Raw genomic sequence first — 9,996 nt, 5'->3', positions numbered from 1 at the left:
GGGCCATCCTGAGAGGAGCTCTTTCCTTTTCCATCTCCTGTCTGGGAGGTTCCCGATTCTGAAGGCTTTTCCAACCTAATCTCTAATCCATGGGCTAGAGAAGCAATTCTCAGGCTCTTCTATACTGAGCCCCACTTTTGGATGCCATTCCGTTTTTTCATCATGTTGCTGGTACCTAGCACGATGCCTGGCACAGAGCTCCTTCGATATATGTTTGCTGAAGGAATAAAATGAGAGGCATGTCTGGGCTGGACCTTGCAGGACTATACACCATGGAAAGAGCTCCAGTAGCATGATGTTCATTGCCTGTGATGGGGACTGAAGGGCAAGGGACCTCTGTGGATCAGTGGAACTCCCTGGTTGAGGAAGTGGCACCTCTGGGGCTCTGTGACCAGGAACAGAGAGTCTTTCTTGGTTAGCACAGACCTGCTGCTCTAGCTCCTTGCTAAGCTTCAAAGTGGAGAGGAAAAGAGCCTCTGAGGCTATCCAGATTGATGTCTCCTCAATATTGTGGTGGTTATGGTCTCAGAACTGTATGAGCCAGCTATACTTCTAGACCATTGTCAGGTGTACAGATTGCCTAGGGGCGGGGATGGAGTGTGTTTAAAATGCAGATTCCTAGGCGTTTCCACTGCGAATCCAGCTTCAGCTAACCTGGGGTGGAGGAATCGAAAGAATCTGCCCACAGGTTGTACTGATGCCACTGGCCAGAGGATTGTACTTTGAGAAATGAATCCCTACATTTTCTCACCTGTAAAATGATGCTTTCAGATATCATTTGTTGGAAAATTGTAGAACTCTTTCCAGTGCTGTGAAACAGAAGCACAAGCAGCTTTGTTTGTGTTATCAAAGGTTTAACTCTAATACCAGAGCTTGATTGCTAATGGGCTTCCAGAAGTCACATATTTCACTGGTTCAGATGCTTACCTGGTTTCCAGGTATATGTGAGAATCTATGCCCACAAAGCAGGAAGAAGGGAATGAACTGGAAAGGATGAAGCTGCTGCCACAGTCTAGTGCAGTATGCCTCCCTCTGCATCCTTACATATCAAGGGGATGCTAATGTAGGGGAACATGCAGATTTTTCAGACTCTAGCTCGCTGGGTGGGTGATTTCTTTTATGTCATGAAATAACATGAAAGAAGGAAACCCTTGGCTTTGTATTGGCCTCCTGCGGTGGAAAGTCCCAGAGATGTGAAGTCTCATACTAAGGCCTCCCATGCATGATGTAAGGTGAGAGTAAGATTGGATGGGAGATGCTGGCCCTTCCTGGGAGGACATCTGATACTGAAGGTGACTAAGGTACCTTGGGCCCTGTTACCCACAAAAGACCTCTGCACTTCGGGGCTGATCACAGGCTAAAGGGCCCCATAAAGAGCAGGCCTGTTGATGCTTTGGGAAGCCTGGAAGCTTTGGTTTCTTGTCACAAAAAAGTGCTGAGGTGGTGTAGAGTCTCCATGGATGAGGTATCACCAGCCAGCCTGGGACAGACGCCTGTGGAACAAGCCTCAAGCTCACCCTGGCTAAGTTAACAAGCTTGACTTCCTGTTCTGCGAATATTCTCAAAGCAATAGAGTGATGTTAGGTGACTGAGGCTCACTGCAGAATGTGTGTGGTTGTGTGTGTGTGTGTGCATGCAGGTGAGGGGTAGTGCAGTGGGGGCAAGAGAAAGGGTCCTGGCCCTGGATCCTGGGACTTAAGAGAGCTTCCAGGACCTGAACGGTGATTCATTTTTGTAGGAAAAATCCTTATCATATCCTATGATGTCATTCAGAATTGACTCTGGCCTCCTGTCCTCATATCTGGACATATTTCCCACTGTCTTGCTGTAACCCTGACCTGACGCAAGTTTTGGGAGCTGTGCTTAAGACCTGGCTTGTACCATTCTCCTCTTGGGGCCCCAGGAGCGTGCACTGCCATCCCATGCTGGCCCTGGGTTAAACAGAACTCAAGAGCCTTCATGCTTGTGCTTACTGCCAGAGACAATCTCCAGTCTGTATGGAGAGTAGAGTACAAGATGGGACAGCACTGGACTTCCTAGCTGTTAGTGATACCCACCATTTGTCCTTATAAAGTGCTAAGACTCATACTAATACCAATATGGATACAAATACTAATATGAATCCAAATACTAATGCCAATACCAATTCTACCTCAAATACCCATAGCAATCCTAACCCTAATCCTAATTCTAGTTTTTCCATTTGCTCCTTAGGGCTACCTCAGGAGAGATGAGTCAGTGTTTGCAGGAGTACTGTGATATTGGAGTCTCCTTCCCATCTTAGGGCCCTTTTCCTTTGATGACTACTCCGTAAGAGTTGCCTACCTTTCTCTTCCTAGGAGGAGAAGTGAGTTCCTAAGAAGACAGCGAAGCTTTGGAGCTAGAAATAGAAGGAGAAAACAGTCAGATGGCCCTGAAAATTGGGCCCCCACATTCCGGCTCATGTGGGATGCAGAGGAAATCCCCTTCTTGTTCCTGTGAGGTTGGACAGTGTCAGAGCCCCTGACCCCCACCTCTATCTGCCAGAGGGGGTGCAGCCTGAGGGAGAGAGGTGCTGCGCCTAAGGTGAAGAGCTGGAGGGGTGTCCTCCCTAGCTCCCCTCCTTCCTTTTATTATTATTATTTTTCTTTGTGACAGTCTCGCTCTGTTGCCCAGGCTGGAGTACAGTGGCACAATCTCTGCTCACTGCAACCTCCGCCTCCCGGGTTCAAGCAGTTCTCTTGCCTCAGCCTCCCAAGTAGCTGGGATTACAGGTGTGTGCACCCACACCTGGCTGACTTCTGTATTTGTAGTAGAGATGAGATTTCACCAGTTGGCCAGGCTGTTCTCGAACTCCTGGCCTCAAGTGATCTGCCTGCCTTGGCCTCCCAAAGTGCTAGGATTACAGGTGTGAGCCACTGTGCCTGGACCCTGGCTCCCTTCCTTCTGCCAAAGAGGGCAGCCCTAGCGTTTTTATCTGGTGCAAGCCCCTCACCATGGACAGCTGCTCAGAACCCCCATCCACAGGTCCATGTGCTGGCTCTGCTCTTGGCAGGAGCCACCTTCCAGACCAGGTTCTTCCCACTTATTGTAAGAAAGAACAGCCAACTACACATGGCAAAACCCGCATCTTAGGGTGTCGGGGAGAGGAGGAGGGAAATGCTGCAGGGAAGGTATGTGGCTGATTTGTTTTGTCTATAATCAATACCGGCCTTCCATTTGTGCCCAGTCCAGAGGATATGGAGTGTGGTTTTATTGCTTTCCTGCAGGATGGAGGGTCATAACTCTTGCGGCTCGGCTTTTATGGTTTGTTGTTAGTGGTAGCCACACCTCACTCCGTAGGAGTCTCTAATCAGGATGCCAGCCTCCACATTGTTCTCTGGGACATTCTGTTTTACAACATGCTCCTGTTTGCTGAGGGGTGAGTCTTGCGCTGTCTCTTGCAGGTGGGCCCACTGTCTTTGCTGGCTGGCTGTGCTGGGCAGGGTGGCCTGGAACCTGAAAGGAGGCCACCAGGGTGGGCTCAACCTCCCTGCTCTCACCAGTGCTTGCTCTTCATTGCCAGAAGCTAAAGAGGCCTTGAGCACTAACAACCCCCAAGTTTTGGGTTCTGCCACAGGCGCTTAACTTCTTCCAGCTTTATATTTCTTGTCTGTAAAATGGAGCGAACACCTGCTTCCTTTCCCCACTGAATGATGTTGAGTCAGAGGGATGATGGATGTGAAAGCACATGCAAATAGGAAGGCGCCTTTGAAAGCACTAGCTGTCATCATTATTATTATTTTCCACTTAAGTGTTTTTACTCAATGGATTTGCCACTGCAGCTTGTGCTGACCCTTTTCACTCTGCAGTCCCTCTAAAAATACCACTTCTTTTGGGCGGGGAGCAGGCAGGGCTCTGCATGCTCCGCATGACCAGGGCTGTGAATTCACAGAGCAGGAGCTGAGTTATATATAGGGCGTCCTGGGAATTGCCTGGACCCTCTTTCAAGTGCAGGCAGGTGTGGGGATCTCAGGGCTGCAGGTAGAAAGAGGATCTGTAGGAAAGAGCTGTGAGAGGAAGCCCCCGGGGAGAGCAAAGCTGGGGGCTGGGCACTGCCTAGTGGCGGGTGGGAGTGCTTGGAAGACATCAGGTGTGGGGACCTGGGCTTCACTCTTGAACAGGTAGGGGTCTCCAGAGGTTGCTAAGCTCAGGGGAGGATCCTTGAAGGCAGATGGGGAGTGGAGTGGGGTGAACAGCCAGGGAGGCCGATCCATGCAACGCCTCCTTAGCCTGGCCCAGGGCATGTGTGTGAGGATGGAGAGGGAGGGGTGAGGATGGAGAGGGAGGGGTGGGGATGGAGAGGGAGGGGTGGGGATGGAAGCCTCGGTCTTGCTCTCAGGGACTGTGGTGGAACAGATGACGTGGCTGGGTGGCAATGGGGTGGGGAGATGGATTGCGGAGCATGTTCTAGTCTCTCTTCTCTCTTCCCTGAGCTTCTCTGGATGAAAATGTAGTCTCTTTGAGTTGGCTTCCAGGTGTGCCTAACTAAATCACTTGGGGGTAATATTTCCTTCACTTGGTGTGTAGAAAGTGTATGTTTTATGTGTGTTTTTTCCATCCAGTGAAAGTGGGATAAAACAACAAGTCTGCGGGTTTCTTCTCAGGCTCACAAAGTAGAAGCTCTTGTTTGAAAATCTCTGCTGGCACATCCTTTGAACTTCATTTGTCCAGAAGCCTGGCTGAGTATCTGATCCTCCGCCAACCATGTCAATATCTGCTCCCTGAATGCCCCTTTTATAGACCAAGGAGTGGAAGATAATTGCCGATGGCTTGGAAGTCTGTGTGGTTAAGGAGAGAAGCCTGGTATCAACTTGTAAACCCTAAAGAAACTTTCCCACTTAGCTATCCTTCCAAGTTTCCCCTTAACTTATTTATTTATTTATTTTGAGATGGAGTCTCACTCTGTTGCCCAGGCTGGAGTGCAATGGCACGGTTCTTGGGTTCAGGCAATTCTTTGGTCTCAGCCTCCCAAGTAGCTGGGACTGCAGGCGCATACCACCATGCCCGGCTAATTTTTTTGTATTTTTAGTAGAGATGGGATTTCGCTGTGTTGGCCAGGCTGGTCTCGAACTCCTGACTTCAGGTGACCCACCTGCTCGGCTTCCCAAAGCGCTGGGATTGCAGGCTTGAGCCACTATGCCCCGGTGTATTTCCCCTTAACTTTTAAAACCTTAGCCACACACTCAAATGTGTTTTTAGCTAGCTAAAGTCTGCCTCTCCAGGGACAGAATGAAGCTTGAAAAATGGTTCTTCTGTCACATCACTTTAAACCATGCATTTTAAAATTGACAAAGAATACATCAGTGTCCCCCACTGCCCCTAGTGTGGACATCAAAATTTGTTCAGAGAGGAGGGACTACAAAATCTTTCATTTAGATTTTTAAAAACATAATAAATGTTGATATTTCAAAGACAATTTCCTCTTTTTAAGTGTTTTCCTGTCCATTATCTTTTTGTCTTTCCATGATCCTTCTTGGCTCTGTGTTACAGTTGAGGAAAGAAAGGTGAGAGGTGTAAGCAGGTTGTCCAGATCAGATGGCTGCTAAGTGGTGAAACCAAGGTCAAATTCAGAACTTCTGACTCTAGGGCCATCACACAGCGCTGTCTTTAAGTTGTTCAAGTTTGGTTGTGGTGTTGAAGGTCCCTTCAGCTTTTGAGTAGGGGAAAAAGCGTGTGCTGCTGGAAGCCAGCAAGGCAGGTCTCTCTCCACCCCCTAGAGCATCCTATGGGGGCGAGTAGCAAACAGCCTAAACCAGCAACGAATGTAAGCGGCCCCCGCCTTGAAGACACAGTGCAGTCCTCAAGCTCCTGGTGCAGAATGGGCTGCTGTAAAATGAAACTCTACCGGAAAAATATGGAGGCTGTGTGCCAGTGACTTGGTAACAAGGAAACCAAGTGGTGGCCAACAGGAGATCATAAAAGCAAAGATGCAAAACCCATAAACCTAGGAAATTATGGAAAATCCTCAAAACACTTTCCAAATCCTAGACTTGGTATAAATGTACAGTACTGCTAGTATTGATTATAAAAAGAACGGCCCAGTGCCTTTTAGGAGGTTTTTGAGACCACAGTATAACAAGTTATCTTCCCACCTGCCTTGTTTTACCATAGTACCCCCTCTACATACTGACTTAAAATTTTGTTGAGGATTGGTTTGAATTTTTTTGTGTGTCATACCTGATCAGTGATTGTTCATCTTTCTCCCAGATCCTTTGCTCTTTGAGGCCAGGATCCTGTCACCCTTATGCACATTCCTCTTGTACCTAAAATAGTCGCTTGTAGACAGTAAATGTGATATGTTTATATTGAATATCCCAAGCCACTGCTACCACAACCACCAAAGCTTGGACAAGCTTGAGTGTGATGCTTTCACTGCACTATTTCTTTTCAGATGTAAAACATTGATTTGCAAATGAGTCCTCAAAATAAGCTGAGCTATATTAACAAAAGCCTTTAAATGTTTCTATGTTTTGGCTGCTCTTTCTATGGAGTAGCCATTCTTTATTCCTTCTTTCTTAATAAACTTGCTTTCACTTTACTCTGTGGATTCGCCTCAAATTTTTTCTTGTGTGAGATCCAAGAACCTCTCTTGGGGTCTGGATCTGGACCCCTTTCTGATAACATCTTTCTGGTGAACCATGAAAGGATGATACTGAGACCTCCAACCCAAAGGAAATAGACTGCAGCAGTGATTGGCCAACTTTGGATATCATCTTTTGTCAGAACTTGAGTTATGAGTGGCCCTTGACATACTGATGCTTTCTGACTGAGCTCTTCTCTACCCTGAATACAAGAGACCCTAACAGTTAGGCAGGAATACGATCGCCCCATTCAGCCTGAAGAAGTTACAGAAGATGGATCTTTGTCCCTCTACAACCCTTAGGATTAAGGGTTCTCTTATAAAAGGGAAGGGGGAAATGTCAGAGGCTGTGGAACCAGAGTGACTCCATCTCATGTAGAGGGTGGGTCAAAGCTGCATTCCCAGGAGGCTAGGCATTCTAAGTCACAGGATGAGATAGGAGGTTAGTACAAGATAAAGGTCTTAAAGACCTTGCTGATAAAACAGTTTGCAGTAAAGAAGCCAGCCAAAGCCCACCAACACCAAGATGGTGATGGGAGTGACCTCTGGTCGTCCTCACAGCTCATTATATGCCAATTATAATGTATTAGCATGCTAAAATACACTCCCATCAGCACCATGACGGTTTACAAATGCCATGGCAATGACAGAAAGTTACCCTATATGGTCTAAAATAGGGAGGAACCCTTAGTTCCAGGAATTGCCCGCCCCTGTCCCAGAAAACTCATGAATAATCCACCCCTTGTTTTGTATATAGTCAAGAAATAATCATAAAAATGAGTGACAGTGGTCTATGCCACTGCTTTGCCTGTGGAGTAATCATTCTTTATTCCTTTACTTTCTTAATACGTTTAACTGAATTTCACTCTTGAGAATGTAAGGAAACAACTAGGAATGCAAATATATTTATGCACATGAAGCTCATAATAATATTATTTATAATAGGTAGAAACTGTGAATGACCCACATTTCTGACACTTTTGAAGGGATTAAATTAAATAGTAGTTTTTCATATGATAACATTTAAAATATGTTTATTAAGGCTTTTAATGGGCCAGAGAAATGCTTATGATAGGATATTGTGTGAAAAACCAAGAATTCAAAACCATATGTAAAGCTTGAAATAAGATTATCTGAATTATGAAAATTGAGAATGGAAGAATTGCAAGGAAAAATTAAGAACTTCAAAGCAGAAAAATTTTTTTATTACTTGCTTCTTTATATGCTTCTGTATATATGGATTTTTAAAACTAAAACTAAAGTAATTCTGGAAAAACCAACACATAATGTGTTAAAAGGGATGAAAGTCACCATTTAAAAAGTCAAGAAAGCAACATATATCCAAACATCTATTACCAATTAATAAGAAAAATTATAGGTGAAACAAAAGGAAAAATGGGAAAAGTATATGAACAGGTAATAAAATAAACACTTAAAAACATTCTCATCCCATAGCTGTTGGGGAAATGCCAATTAAAAGAACACTGTGAAAACCAATTTTTCACCTAATGATTGGCAAAAATGAAAAAGAGTTCTAGTGAATTACCTACTGCTATCAAGTTTCTTTTATAATAGTGATGAACACGACTATTCTGGGAAGGTATAATCTAGTAAATATAGAGGTATACACGTGTGGGGTCTTCATTTGTCAGAGGCATCAGATGGGAGAATCAGCCCACCAAAATCAAAAGAACTTTATGTCATGAATTCTATAAGTTGGATACTCCGAATGAGTACTGTGTGGGACTTCCTTTCTTTTAAAATGTGCATCTCATTTCTGGGTTGTGTAAGAAGCCGACTCTGAGACAGAGACTAGCATGTGGGAAGTTTATTAGGGACTGTCCAGCCATGGTAGTCTCAGGGAAGCTGTAGCATAGACCCTGTGGGCAGGTCTAAAGATGGGGTGACCCTGCAGAACTGTCCTGAGTTGAAACCAGAGAACCTGGCATTTATACCCTTGTATCAAGCAGGGATATGACTTGACCTTGAGGAGGGGACTTTTCATGCAGCTGAGGCATCTCCCCAATGGCTGACTGCTGGGGCTGGCCTTCATGTCACTTTCAGAAGCTGGGGGACAAGGTCTTTCATTTTGAAAAAAGGATCTGGGGCTGCATCATAGGGTCCACTACAAAATACGCGCTTGAATGGCTTTTCTTTTTTCTTTCTTTTTTTTTTTGGAGGCAGAGTCTCCCTCTGTCGCCCAGGCTGGAGTGCAGTTGTGCAGTCACAGCTCGCTGCAGCCTTGACCTCCTGGGCTCAAGTGATCCTCCCACCTCAGCCCCCCAAGTAGCTGGGACTACAGGTGTGTGCCACCACACCTGGCTAATTTTTGTATTTTTTGTAAAGATGGGTTTTTGCCATGTTGCCCAGGCTGGTCTTGAACTCCTGGGCTCAAGCAATCCTCCCACCTCGAAATTCCAAAGTTCTGGGATTACACTATGCCTGGCCTTGAATGGCTTTTCAAACTTCTGGAAAGACAGTGGACCTTGGGTGATATTTGTGTGTAAAGAAGCTGATGAAGCTGATGCACTGCGGGCTGAGGTGGAGGGGTAACCCACTTTCTTTTTTTTCCCTGGGTGCAAATTCTTTAGAAAACAGCCAAAGTCATAATAAAAGGGGAGTGCTGATGAAGATGTGGGAAGACTGACATTTTCGTATTTTGCTTTTGGTGGGGGTTGGATTTCTAATTTCAGAAAGTAATTTGGTAATATCTATTTTAAAAAGAACACATCACCATTTCCAAGCAATTCCATTTTTGTAGGTTTTCTTCAGAAAAGAAAGGTCCCTTGTGTAAGGATGTATCTATAAAAATGCTTAATCCAGTAATGTGTGTAGTAGCCAAGACATAAATCAAATAAACCACAACACAGCAGAAAATAATTGGAGTATTCATTAAATTGGAAATAATGGAATAAAATATCAAGTTCACACTACACACTGGGATGTAGCTACTTAAAAAGAGTTTGATCTGTATGCATTGACTTGGAGGAGTTAAATGGAAAAAGTAGGATGTAAAGTCATATGTGTAGATAACCCTGTTTTAAAGAAAATAAAACTATAGACATTTAAGGAAAGATAAATATCAACATTTGTTTCAGTTGCCACAAGCGTGAGTTACTTTACTGATTAAAAATTGATAAGAAAAAATTAAGGCCGGGCACAGTGGCTCAACGCCTGTAATCTCGGCACTTTGGGAGGCCCGAGGCGGGTGGATCACCTGAGGTTTGGAGTTCGAGACCAGCCTGACCAACATGGCGAAACCCCACCTCTACTGAAAAAAAAAAAAATAGCCAGGCATGGTGGTGGGTGCCTGTAATCCCAACTACTTGGGAGGCTGAGGCAGGAGAATCGCTTGAACATGGGAGGCAGAGGTTGCAGTGGGCTGAGATCGCGCC

Source organism: Gorilla gorilla, chromosome 16 (assembly GCF_029281585.2).
Source record: "Gorilla gorilla gorilla isolate KB3781 chromosome 16, NHGRI_mGorGor1-v2.1_pri, whole genome shotgun sequence".
Taxonomy (NCBI): domain Eukaryota; kingdom Metazoa; phylum Chordata; class Mammalia; order Primates; family Hominidae; genus Gorilla; species Gorilla gorilla.
The sequence above is the reverse complement of the archived record's forward strand: the minus strand, read 5'-3'. Positions refer to the sequence as shown.